This window comes from Ostrea edulis, chromosome 8, assembly GCF_947568905.1.
Source record: "Ostrea edulis chromosome 8, xbOstEdul1.1, whole genome shotgun sequence".
NCBI classification, from domain to species: Eukaryota; Metazoa; Mollusca; class Bivalvia; order Ostreida; family Ostreidae; genus Ostrea; species Ostrea edulis.
In genome coordinates this window covers 1,962,296-1,975,972 of record NC_079171.1, presented here as the reverse complement: position 1 = coordinate 1,975,972, position 13,677 = coordinate 1,962,296, and the positions used below count along the sequence as shown (strand labels likewise).

General features: G+C 34.4%; 2 protein-coding genes across 4 annotated transcripts in view; both read right to left on the bottom strand.

The window, feature by feature from the left end:
* Nucleotides 1–13,677, bottom strand: part of LOC130046518 (uncharacterized) — a 121,275-nt gene that overhangs the window by 25,677 nt on the left and 81,921 nt on the right. Inside the window, exon 2 of one of the 3 annotated variants that reach the window (XM_056147858.1) lies at nucleotides 9,027–9,231. The exons of the other annotated variants lie outside the window; for them this stretch is intronic. The gene's annotated coding sequence lies outside the window, so the exon portion shown is untranslated. The remainder of the gene's footprint in view (nucleotides 1–9,026; nucleotides 9,232–13,677) is intronic. 3 annotated transcript variants of the gene reach the window in all.
* Nucleotides 1–13,677, bottom strand: part of LOC125667345 (uncharacterized) — an 89,398-nt gene that overhangs the window by 66,907 nt on the left and 8,814 nt on the right. The window lies entirely within an intron of this gene.

Here is a 13,677-nt window from a genome sequence, read left to right as displayed (position 1 = left end):
TATAAATTTTATTTGATGTTGTTAAAACAATGGTCACTATGATAATTTTGATCCCACACTAAACTAAAACCTTGTCCTTGGATCATGAAATTTACAATTTTGGTAAAGGACACCTGTTCTTATTAAATATCTATAATCAGAATTTAGTATCAATAGCATTACCACCGCTGCGGTGGTCCAGAAGTAAAGTGTTCGCCCTGTATGCGGACGGTCTGGGTTAGAATCCCGGCCGCGACAGACCTAGTTCGTTAAACAGGTAGTGACAGTTCCATCACCAAACTCTCGGCATCAGGTGTGAATGTCACAGGTCCTCAGAGATGGCCTTTAAAACGGATGTCCCGTGTCACAGTACGTGTGGCACGCTAAAGAACCCTCACTGCTCAATGGCCGTAAGCACCGAGCATAGGCCTAAATTTGAAGTCCTTCACCGGTCTTGGTGACGTCTCCATATGAATTAAAAATTATTGAAAAGAACGTTAAACAAGATGCAATCAATCAATAGCATTTAAGGCTATCAATCAATAGCATTTAAGGCTATGTTATTCAAATATTTGACAAGTGAACACTTTATACCCTGTTTAGCTCCCACTCATCTTCCCAAGGCAAGGGTTTCTGATCCGCTCTGCTCCGGTCCCTGGATCATTAAATGCTCTACATGACTATGCATTTTTTTTCTCTTACAGATGTGATGTTATAGAGAAGAACATTTTTGGTAGAAAATTTAAAAACAGTTGTAATGGTAATTTTCGGTATAAAGTGTTCAATTGTTATTACGCAACTAACTTACTGTTGTGTTCCAGTTAAATAGTGTATGAAATATTTTTAGAATACAACTGAAATGAAACAAATCAATAGTTTGATACATATATATATGTAAGTCACTTATAATAGAAAGGAACAAACAAACTGGACAAAAAAGAAAATTACACATAACCACATACACTAACAAATGTCACATGTCAAAACACACCAATAATGCAGGATTATGAAACACTTTACATCCATTTCATTACCTTACCAGAAATCATTTAAATACACACATAAACATGCATCTGTATGACTTGTACTACAGAATCCAGTGCATAATTATCTGTAAATAGCAATCAAACCATGAAAGTGGATTATTTTTTGTAATCAATAATGAAGTTATTTTCAATTCAAAATCAGGTTGGAGAGAATCTGAATCCAAATAAGTCCGATAAATACATGTATAACTGAAAACAAAATTTAGGAAGTTATTTAGAAAAGATGTTCATCATACATGTGCAATATTACTTTGAAACTGAATACTGCGTCATCAACAAGAGTGGAGATAGCTCATTTTTAACATAAAAGTTAGTGCAAGAGGATATACTAATTCAAATATGATGATGAATTAGATTAACATATAAGCATGGATTTACATTTAGCAATTGTAGTGATTGTTTGTTATACGTAAATCTAAAAACAAAAACAAAAACAAAAACCAAGAGTTTGTACACAGGTATATTAAGTCTGAATGAGACATAATACACATTGCTATTGTTTTAATTTTATAAAACAGTTCTTTATATGAAAATGCTAATAAGCTTGTGTAGGAGTTCTAATATGAAAAAAAAAAAATGTAACAGAAGTGACTCGCAATAAATATGCAAAATTTACAACATGTAAATGTAGCTAAATGAGAATCCCAAACTACATGAACTAGGCACTGAAAAGTTACAAAAGTAATTTTCAAACCGCTGTTAGAAATAATGAAGAGGCATCTCACCAAAAAACTAAATGCATCTTTTTATACGAAAAGATCGTTCAGCGAAAACAAAATGTGGGGACAGGGAACAACGACAGTACATCCATCCCCCCCCCATTTGTACGTTCGGAAATACATGTAGCATATGCATGTCATTGTCAATTGTTTGTTTGAAGTACAAAGACATTGAAAACACGATTACTTTTCGTTGTATGTAGCGTGCTGTGGACCGCAAACCATTTCACATTCATGCTTGACACAATGGCAATGTTCATCTAACAGTATACAGCCCTCGTAAAATTCCATGCGGTGTTTTGAATACTTGAAACCGGGGTATTGTCTTCCATAATATAATATAATGTTGTACCTTTTATCTTTTCCTTGCCCCAAGACTATTATTTTTAGTCCCATTTTTGAAACAAATAAATCACGAAATCAAATTTGATTGTGTTGACGATGATTCTGAAGAATATCTTGGTTGTTTAGAAATAATAAAGTAAGCTTAAGTTACACCGTTGCATCCTCTAAATTTCTGCATGACCGACTTACATATATGATCGGGGAAGGTGTATGCAGTTACGCAATATCATCCTTCTGAGACACCGATCTCTGTCCTTCGCTGTCAAAGCATAATCGTGCACAAATTCTTTCTCGTTCACAATGGACGCGGATCAGTAAATTTTTTACTGTGTTGAACACATTTTTGCTGCGTCGGACAAAAATTTTACTGAGTCGGAACAGCAGCCAAAACACACGTGGAAAACCCTCCTGTTTCGTGTATAGCTTAATGACGTGGCTTCTAATTATAGATTGCACCATGCAAATTGATTTTCCTGGCCTCTAAGCGCCATGTGAAGGTAACAATGCAAAGGCACCCTAGCTAAAACAGTTTCATATACATATTCTTATTCAATTTTAGATTTTGAATCACTTTAATTATTACAGACGCAGATTCAAATGGGAATTTTAACTGAAGAATGACCTGCATCTATGTCTCACTTTCCCCAAGAATGATGACAAAAATATCACCCTTTTTATACATATTTTGTTCACTGTTCAACGAACTATATTTCCGGGGGGAAATGCAACTGCAGATGACAAATTCCACCAAATTAGCATAAATGTCCGTCAATTTTTTCCCCTCCGTATTTAAAGATAAATATGCTTAAAAAGTAAAGAATGTTGTTAATTACAAACTTGAATGGACTAGAGTTAATTATAAAATCAAAAATATTTTGCCACACATAAATTGTTAAAATTATTTTGGTATATGAATGTTCAAAATATGAGAAAAATTGACAGAATTAACTCCCGTGAGAAGTGGTACCCAACTTCTCGGATACTTTATTTCAACTTATATAAGAAAACAAGGGGTGAAAAAAATGTAACATAAAATGTATGTACTTTTACTTAATCTTTATAAAAAAATTGCAAACTATTTATGAAAACAAATTATACAAAAGTAAATTCAAAGTAAACAGTTTTTGTAACTTTCGTTCTGTCAAACATACTGACGTTAGCACTAATGGACATATGTACATAGAGATGTACTGCAAAACAATTTGCTTTGATTATTTTTCTGGAATTAAGTATTAAAAGTCATAATCTAATTGTGGAACAGATTTTATCTTCTTTAAACAAAATATCTGACTTAAGAAATTACATTGATATTTGGTCTAACATCATTCTGTCAAATTCTACTCGGCACAATGTGACATTAGCACACTTCTTTACCAAACCCTTGCAAGAGTTGTGGTTCTTTGTTATTATTACAACTCTCCCTGCAAGGGGCGTTGTAATGGGATTTTCCAATTGCATGGCATGTTGAGTGAATGAAGTATCTAGACTTGTGTAAAACTTCAAGCGATAGACTTTCTGTCAAAATTGCTGACGTTAGCAACATGTGACGTTAGCATAAGAAATCGTTCTATTTGTACTAAATCGTACGTCAAACTACCGGTTTATGAATTCAAAGACTATTTTATTGCAATAAAAACTCATCATGGGAAACTATTTATAGTCTTATCATGATTTACATCACTGTGAAAAAGTTCCACAAGGTTTTGTTCCGTCAAACAATAACATTAGCATAAAAAAGTTCCGTCAAGAACTGACATTAGCATTGACAGAAAATAAAAGATTCTGGGTCATTATTAAAGCACAACAAACATTGGTCTCGATGTAATGTATATAGATTACATTTAACCTTTCATTAAGAGAGCCATGTAGTTAAATAATTTCATAACTTGTTTAGTAAACAGAAGATTTATTAATTGCTAATGTCATTTTCCGTCAAGTGTTCCGTCATAAAAATGTGATGTTAGCAACCGTTTTTAAAAAAATGAAATTAAAAGTGAAAGAATACTTTTATAATTTTATTTTTTACATTTTCTTGATCCTGAGTGTTAATATTTTTAGTTACCACAAAAAATTACCACAGTTTGGCACTTTGAAAAGACATTCCCAATGGGAGTCAATACAAGCATTTTTCATGGAACATGTCAGATATGAATGTTATCCCTGTGCTAGATCGGTTGCAAAATTACGACTACTTTAAACACGACTTGACTACAGCGATGCATAAATTCGCCTATAGGTGGCGATAAACCGGAAACATGATGACGAAAGCAAAACCCAACTGGCGACAATAAGCGCCTAAGCTACGCTTAGCGCTTAAAAAATGACTTATTGAGCTGAATACAGTATATGAATTCTCAAATATATCTAGATCTACTCCAATTTCCAACAACAGATGTACAGTTGCAGTTTGTGCATCCCCCCCCCCCCTCATTTTAAGGTAGTATAATTTCAGCGATTTTTTTCCTTACATAACTGGTACCGATAAACGGTACCATTCCCAATGCCAAAAAACATTGATTTTTCCCAATTTTGAGACTAAAATTCCCAATTTACTTGCCGAAAAATAGATCGCCGACATCGTAATTTACTTAGTCTAAAACGTTGTACAAGTTAAATCGAAAGTACAGATCATGGCAGTGCGCATGTTTTGTAGAGCTACGACGATTCTAAAATGAAGCTACGACGATTCCTTATGTATCACAACAGCAAATATTACCGTAAAAAGGTTTATAAAGGGATGACTACTTCTTGTTTTGTTCTCTTTTTTCTTTTCTTTTAGTTGAAATTATTTGCCGATACATTGGTAGAAAATTCCCAATTTGTTCAATTTTGACGCTATTTTTCCCAATTGAATGGGTACCGGTACCAGTACCAGTGGGTAGAAAAAAATCGCTGAATTTACAACGCTTATTTTCTCATTAAATAACATTCTTCAATTTTAGCCGTTTAAACCTAGCTCATCTTTCAATAAGGACTAAAAGCACTGAAGTATCATGCTGAATTTTCTTCTCATCCTCACAAATGTCAAGGGTTCTGAGTGAACTCATGGTTCTATGGGATGGACTCAGCTGGGGCTGCTAACACTGCAAGAATGTTTTCTCAATGTATCAAGGTCCATATGTCCCAAATCAAGCCGATTTATAAATCCTTGAATATGGATTTGCCCCCCCCCCCCTCTCATGATTTTTAAAAGGTCTGTCATTGACTGTGCCACTGGAAAATTCAATAGCAAAAGCAGCACTGATGATTTTTTTTTTTTAATGCTAAGTGAGATTCAAAATAATTTCAGCAAATTAATAATAGTATTTCTTCATGCCACGGTGTTCTGCTGTAACCTCATAGAAATAATTACTGGAAATATCTTGTATATAAATATTATTATCTTTAGTTATTAATATTTAGTAAATGTCTATGGGTTGGCACGATAAAGAATCAGTCTCACTGCACTACGTCCTTGAATGAAAAAATAGCACAAGAGGTGTAAAAAGACCGCATCCCTCACCCACCTCAAACTGAAGAAAAGCAGGGGAGGTTGACATCTGAGTGACTTGGGCAGTGATTTTTCTACATTTTTTACAAGGGTCCTGTGGCTTTCAAATTGGGACATTTCAGTCAAATTGGGAAAAGTCAATTTTATCGTAAAGAAGTTTTAAAATCATATCAAACATTATATTATCTTTATTTTACACATCTAATTTTCTTTAACCTTATAAAATTTTCAACTTTTACATATCCAAATTATCATTGTCATAACTTTTTGTTAAATCTTATGTATACATATAATTCACATCGATGTTTACTTTATTCAAATACGTTTTCCTTTCATAATTTTATTATTGGGAAAAATGCAAGCTAAATTGGGAAAAAATTGACAATTTTTAAGAGGGGAAAGGGCCGAAATTCGGACCCAAAATGGGTCTTAAAAAATCACTGCTCGGGTGATATATGGGAAAAAGAAAGTTGATAAACTGTACTACCAAGAATTTTGCATTCAATAAACAAATAAAGATTTCTATCTATTAAAAACTTTTGGGAACACTTCTAGTATACCAGTCCCCAAAATATGGCGCTAAAACGTGTGCCGCCGATATAAACGGTACCATTCCCAATGCCAAAAACTGTTGATTTTCCCCAATTTTGAGACTAAAAATTCCCAACTTACTTTCCGAAAAATAGACCGCTGACATCGTAATTTACTTAGTCTGAAACGTTGTACAAGTTAACTAAAATGTTCACTTCTGGTATTAAATTGAAAGTACAGATCATGGCAGTGCACATGTTTCGTAGAACTACAGCGATTCTAAAACAATCCAACAGCAAATATTACCGTAAAAAGTTTGTAAAGAGATGAATAGTTCTTGTTTTGTTCTCTTTTTTCCTTTTCTTTTAGTTAAAATCATTTGCTGAAACTTTTGTAGAAAATTCCCAATCTGTTCGATTTTGACGCTATTTTTTCCAATCGAATGGGTACCGGTACCAGTGGGTAGAAAAAAATCGCTGATATACGATCGCGTTAGCGATCAGTGAAATCGCTAAAACAGAAAGAAATCACAAAAATAAACCCAAATTCGAATTCCTCGTAAAAAATGAAGTTTTAAAAAAACTTTTTTAAAAATCAGTTTTTTAAATCCGAAATGAAAAATAATGCAAGACGTACAATTTTTGTTGTAAAATAAATGGAATCCGTTGTTGAGCAAAATAATCACGTGCGCTTTGTATACGTAATTCTCATGAATATTCGTATGATACGATGTCACTGGTTTTGATGTAAACAAACTGAACAGCTGATTTGTGTTGAAATGCCCCTAAAACTGAAAGAATTTTTTTTATTTGTGCTGATGTAAGAGAGTTGATTAACTGGTTAATAGGATTATCTGTTTTGATAAATTTGGACAGCAAAATCTGTGGCAGCTGTGACAACGGGAAATTTAGATTAAGAAAGGATTCATCATATTCAAGCGACGGATTTGTATGGAGATGTTCTAACAAAACCTGCAACAACAAAAATTCCATCAGGACTGGTAGCTGGTTCGAAAAGCACAAATTAACGCTGGAAAAATTTTGTTAATAACATATTTCTGGGTATACAAAGCTAGTGAAAGTTTCGTGAGACACGAACTTGAAATTGCAAATCAAACTGTTGTTGATTGGTATAATTATTCCAGAGAAGTGTGTACCTGCATTTTAGAGAAGAATTCAGAAAAAATAGGAGGAGTGCGAAAATTTGTTGAAATTGACGAAAGTAAATTTGGTAAAAGAAAATTTCACAAGGGACGGAAAGTTGACGGTGTCTGGGTTTTGGTGGGATTGAAAGGGAGACAAAAAGGTGCTTTTTTTACAACAGTGGCAGATCGAACACAAGAAACTCTGCTTGAAATAATAAAAGCCAACATACAGCCCGGTACAACTATAATTAGCGATTGCTGGAAAGCTTATGATATTCTTGATAAAGAAGGGTTCGAACATTTAAAAGTAAATCATTCTGTAAACTTTGTAGATTCCGATACAGGGGCACACACCAATACTATAGAATCTACTTGGCGTGCATTGAAAAAGTCATTACCGGCCAGCGGCACAGTTAAATCTCTGTACGATACTTATTTTAGTCAGTACTGCATCCGAAAATAATATCTTACAGACTGCCAAGATCCATTCCTTAAATTTCTAGAACTCATTAAATCTGTATATGACCCCTCGATACTCGTACCCAATCTTACTTCATCAAAGCCAAAGGAACCCTTGATTGCCAAACAACGACTTGTTCTTCAACCCCTCGATCTGATTAATGCAAACAACAGATTAGATGATTTCATGTTATAAGGTAAGAATTTTTTAAAAACTATATTTGACTTGTCGGGGGCTTTTATTTTTATCGCACGATTTTCATTGCTCAGCATCCGTGGCGAAAATGCAAATGGCGGCATGTTTACATTCCGCTTAGCAACGGTAAGGGAAATAACTGTTCATGCACAGTCGCGTGCTTCGGGGGACCGGTATACTAGAAACTTCCCAACTTTTGTTATGTGTGATGTAAAATTACAACAATATCTAGGCCATCACATTCCGCGATTATCCGGAATTTCTCAGTGTTAACTTTGATTTTACTGCGATAGTTCAGCAGCAAATGGCGTGACGTCACACAAAACTTATGGCTAGTGAATATTTTCGAAAGTATGTTTATTTTGGATTTTAGAGTAATTGACGGCAATTAAAAGGGTGACTGATCCAGAAATCAGGTGGGACACATCGACTGATGTTATTTATACCGGGTACTGCTGTCTTTTTCACGCAACATAGCACTGGAGCAGATTTTGCCGAAATCGTGTTGCATTCCTGTCGCTTCGCTCGCGAAGCTCAGTGGTAGTATTTATGCCCATTTCTCATATATTTCTACTTTATTGATAAAAATTGCCGACTCCTGTCGTAGAACATACATGTATCTATAGTGTAAAATCAGCATGCAACACCTTGTAAAGGACAAGTGGTCAAATTAGAAAAAAATATTTTGGGCCATTAAAATATTGTTTAGGCTTGCAAAATTATTATACTAGGAGGCCCGAAGGGCCTGTGCTTCACAAAGTTTTTCGTGAAGACTGTGAAAATAAAACAAACAAAACGCATAGATCTACATGGGTGTTGATTTTTTTCTTGAAAGATATTCAAATTAAAAAAAAACAAACTTGTAGGTCTTATTTACAAAATCTTTTACCATGGCAAGTAGAAATTTGAAAATGGCGACCAGAAATACTTTGATCACTCACAGGGGCTCGTCACGATATATAGAATAGACGATGTCAAATTTTATTTCAAAAATTTCGTGACGAGCCCCTGTGGATCACTGGTAAATCACGTGATTCGGTAATGGAGAAAATGGTCCGGTAAAGGCGACTACTGTGCTCATTAACAAACAACAATAATTCCGTGATATAATTCTTACTTTACAACTTGTGTACAGTTCCTTCTTTTCCTTTCTATTGGAATATTCACTATATGAAAACAAGCCCGTCTTGTACAAACTTCAAATTGCCTTTCACTTCTTCCTCATTCCTCTTACGCGCTCTCGCCTGCTTGTCGCTTGTTGGGTTAGGGTAAAACTAGTCCTTACGAAGTTCTTGCGCAATTGGTTGCGCAGGTGGGTCCTACTAAAGAATAATAAATAACCCTGGGAATTTTTCAATTATTACAATTACGTAGACTGATTGACTACATTTGTTTTTGATGATAGTGCAAGCAAACTAACGAATTTGCATCCATATATAACTTATTTTATTTTAGTTCCCCTGTGCTCTTTAATTTCTGTCATCTCGATCCCGATCTAATTTGTATATAGGTTTAAATAGAACTCAGAATTATTTGTTAGTTTGATTATTATTTGCACTTTCATCAACATATAATTTAGTCGAATTGTCAATACGCTTGTAATAATTAAAAATCCAGGGGCGTCGGCGGGTATTTGACATTGGGAAGGAGAACTGTATCAGAAGGCGGAAGGGGGGGGGGTATTCAATGTATAACAACCATAATTCATATCTAGTAAATCGATAGTGGGATTCTTGTATTCATTGTATCAGTTTGATAGGTTCATCAAATAAAAATAATCCACCATAGACATTTTTTAAATTTTGATTACTGTTTGATTTATTTCACCAAGAATTTTACATTGTTCAAAGTCTATGGGAAATTCATGTTTTATCCAAATATATTTAAAAGAAATTATATTTTTCATACAAATCTCATGGCAAAAAGTTACATACACTTTCTCTTTATAAAAATTAACGCACATAAGTACGAAGGGCAGATAACTCTTGTGAATTTTTACGACAAGTTTAATTTTTAGTGAATTACATTCTCAAACAAATGTGATAAAAGTTGATGATCAGCCATCGTCATACCCCCCCCCCCCTCTAAATATAACTATGATCATTTGACCCGTCATGACGTTTTAGTGAGCAAAATATTTACGAAGGTAATGTGGCCAGGGTTAAATACTAGATGATAAATAGAGAAGAAATAATGGAGTTTGAATGATATCAATACTGTTTATTTGTGTTTGAATGCATGATGGTGATCATTGTACATTGATAAAGTGGCTTTTTATAGGATCCGAAACAGTGACATGTGAGAAAGTTGGTTGGCGGGGATTTCTACTTTCACTTTTGAGGATGCAGTAAACGGACGACAGGAGGGTGTAGTGATTTTGGGGTGTGGATTTTTGGTATTTCTGGTCGGGCTCGGAGTCCTCTGAGCCTGCACGTGTTTTTCTCTCTCTCTCTCTTAACCGCGAACTCTAGGCAAGCGGACGGGGATTTTATTGCGCAGCACTATAGTCGTGTAGTGAAATTCCGTTGATCAAGTTAATCATATGCAAATTAGATAATCAAGGTTGAATTATTCTTTTTTAATCATATGTTATCTCCTGTGTTCGGACAATGTTCCAAACGTTAAGATGATCTAGATCTGACTCAGCAGATTTAGGGAAACTACATAAAGCGGTCTTATTCAGGACTGGTTGTTCATTCTGGAAGAAGTCATCGTATAGTGAAGACGTGCTTGGAGGTAAGGTATTTATGACTACTCATTTGCGGTGTCTCAAATTGCTGAAGACGGACCATTTGGGTATCATAAATTCTTGCTGAATAAAAAGGAGCAAAGTGTATTAATAGGGTGTTTGAAACCCGGTGTTTAGAAATAGGTCTGGGAGCTAAGGCTCAAATGTAAGTTTCAGACCTAGGCTCAGAGCATAGAGAGATAACAAAAAGAAAAACCAGATAAATATAGAAGATCAGTTTAAATCATTGTGTTGTTGATTATTATTGATTCTGTTCTATTATTTTATTTAAATCCAATCAGTAGAATACGCCAAGTAGCGTAAGGAAAATTATATATATATCTACTTCATTCGTGGTCGAACCTACAAAACACATTACAGTCGTTATATTTGTTGACCCTTTGTAAGTTGTTCTTTGCATTTGTGAATATATCTGTTTATAAGTGTGTTTCCGGTGTTCTTTGTGTGTAGGAAATCACTTTATTGGCGTCGCCGGTAGGATGTTTTGCCCACCTGCGCCGCGGATCATAGTGGGGGCCAATTCTTACGCAGATGGGTCCTACTGAAAAATAATAAAGAACCCTGGGAATTTTCTAAGTATTACAATATTATGTAGACTGATTGACTACATTTGTTTTTTATGATAGTGCAAGCAAACTAACGAATCGGCATCCATACACAACCTATTTTATTGGAGGAAAATGTTGCGCTCGTTAATTTCTGTCATCTCGATCCCGATCTAATTTTTATACAGAACTCAGAATTATTTGTCAAATTTGTTAATTTTGGACATTTGAAAATTTCTTTCTTGACAAACCGCGATCATTGACAAAAATCTAACTTTTTCAGTTTATTTCCCACCACACGCATTGCATTTCATTTCTGTGAATTGAATTATTCTTCTGAATATGAAAATTATGAATTACTGGAAACGAAATAAGTAAAAATGTAATTGGGAATAAAAAAATATTGAAAGATCATTCAAAGTGCGCAGTGTGTACTGCATTCATGAAATGGAATTAAATATCATATTAAAGGAACCACATCTCGTGTGTCTATTTTTCCCCTTTTATATTCATTCACCCCCCTCCCATATGGGGGGAGGGGCTCTTCTTACAGGGAATTTCATATCATGAATTGAAAAACAACAAATCTATGACAGAACAACAAACCCGTGATAGAAGAACTTTAAACTGCAAATCAGTAAAGGTGATTAATTTCAGTCTACCTATTTAATATTCAATGGCGGATCTCGACCGGGGAGTGGGGGGTTGCAAGGACTGCAATCCCCCTTTTTATTTTGTCCAGAGTGGAGAGAGAGAGAGAGAGAGAGAGAGTTTATTCATGCTGGAAAATGACTTTCAATCGCCCACGTCTCTCCAACACGAGGTCAGCGCTTGGAAACAGAAGTGTTCAGTCGTAGATTCACCTTACCTGTTACCAACTGCAAAGCAGAAAGGTCCTTTTCATCTCAGCACGTAGCTTGTAAAGATGTACTTACGTTCCATAATGGGCAAGATCGAGAGCCTTTCTGGAGTGGCATTAATGAATGATTACTCCTAATATCAAACTGGACATTAATTATTTAACAAAGAGATTCATTCACATGCATCCGAAAAGAATCAATTGTCAAATGAGCAATGCTGAATCAAAATTTAATTTTAAATATTTAGGGGGGGGGGGTCAAAACTCCTGCAAGTTTATGCAATCCAACATCGATATACATGTACATTTGTACACTGATTATTATTTTCAACATCATCAAATTTTTATTTCAGACCACCAAACTATACTGTGCCTACACTTCCTTAATTTCTGTCTGGCTAAAAGTCTGTATTAGATAACATAGAAGTTCTATCACTTGTATCAAAAGCCCCGGTGAATCAACGAAACATGCATTATGATACATATTGGGCTTTTTTTTTTCTTTTTTTTTATGATTTGAATATTTGTTATAATGAGAGTTTTTAGAATGAATATATTATCGGTAGCGAAATGATTCCCCCTGAATTGGTAGTTGCCATGTAGGTTATTTGTTTTTAAGTACGAATTTAGGCGATCAAAAAGTTTACCCACACCGCTAGTAATAGTTTGTTGGTTATAGATGGAAGATGTCTATATACTAGACTCCAGTATCAAGGTATTTCATCAGAGAGAAGGATTTTATTTACAAAGTTTTGTTATTACAGATGGAAGTGTGTTTGAGCTACTTTTAATAAATTCATTGAGTATCAAGTCTTGTCCTGGTGATTTGCCACATTTTAGGTTTTGATGAAGACTAAGTGATTTAAGTTTTTTGTCAGACATTGAACATTTATCAATGAACATTGTAAATACGTTTGTCATTTTCAATTATTTTTCAAAGGATGTTTTAATCGGTAACTAACTTATAAAACTGCATGCATACGACAAAATAAGTATACACTGTACAAAACACATATCATGGTATCAATAGTCAACAAATCCTCTGGTTCATCCCCCCCCCCTTTGAAAATCAAGATCCGCGCCTGATATTATGGTCGAGATCAATCAAACATTATTCAATCTCATGAACTTCAACACTTTTTATTTATTTATTTTTAAAATCTTTTTTGTTTTTGTTTTGTTACAACAATGACATTTTTGAAAACAAACAGCACAGCAAATACAATATGCGCATTAATTGCAGACAATATCGAGCATGCGATTACATTTAAATTACATTTCCTTTTATTTTTTACTCCTCCAAACACTTAGAATAATTTATATAACAACATCCTTTTTATCTGTATGGTTTTCTGTAGCTTTGTAACGTATTTCCTTATACACAAGAAGGCTATCAAAGTCCGTGCCTTGTCAATTCAAGGGTTCGAGGTGTAATTAGAATAGCAACTTTCATTGATAAAATAAAATTGGGAATGTTATTAGAAATTGGGCCTGCAGATATATACAAATATGCCCTAACCCTACCCAAGTTAATAATTACTATGAAATCAAGGAAAGTCAATCAACATACAAAGATCAGGGGTTCATCAAATGATTTATAATATCAAAACAATTT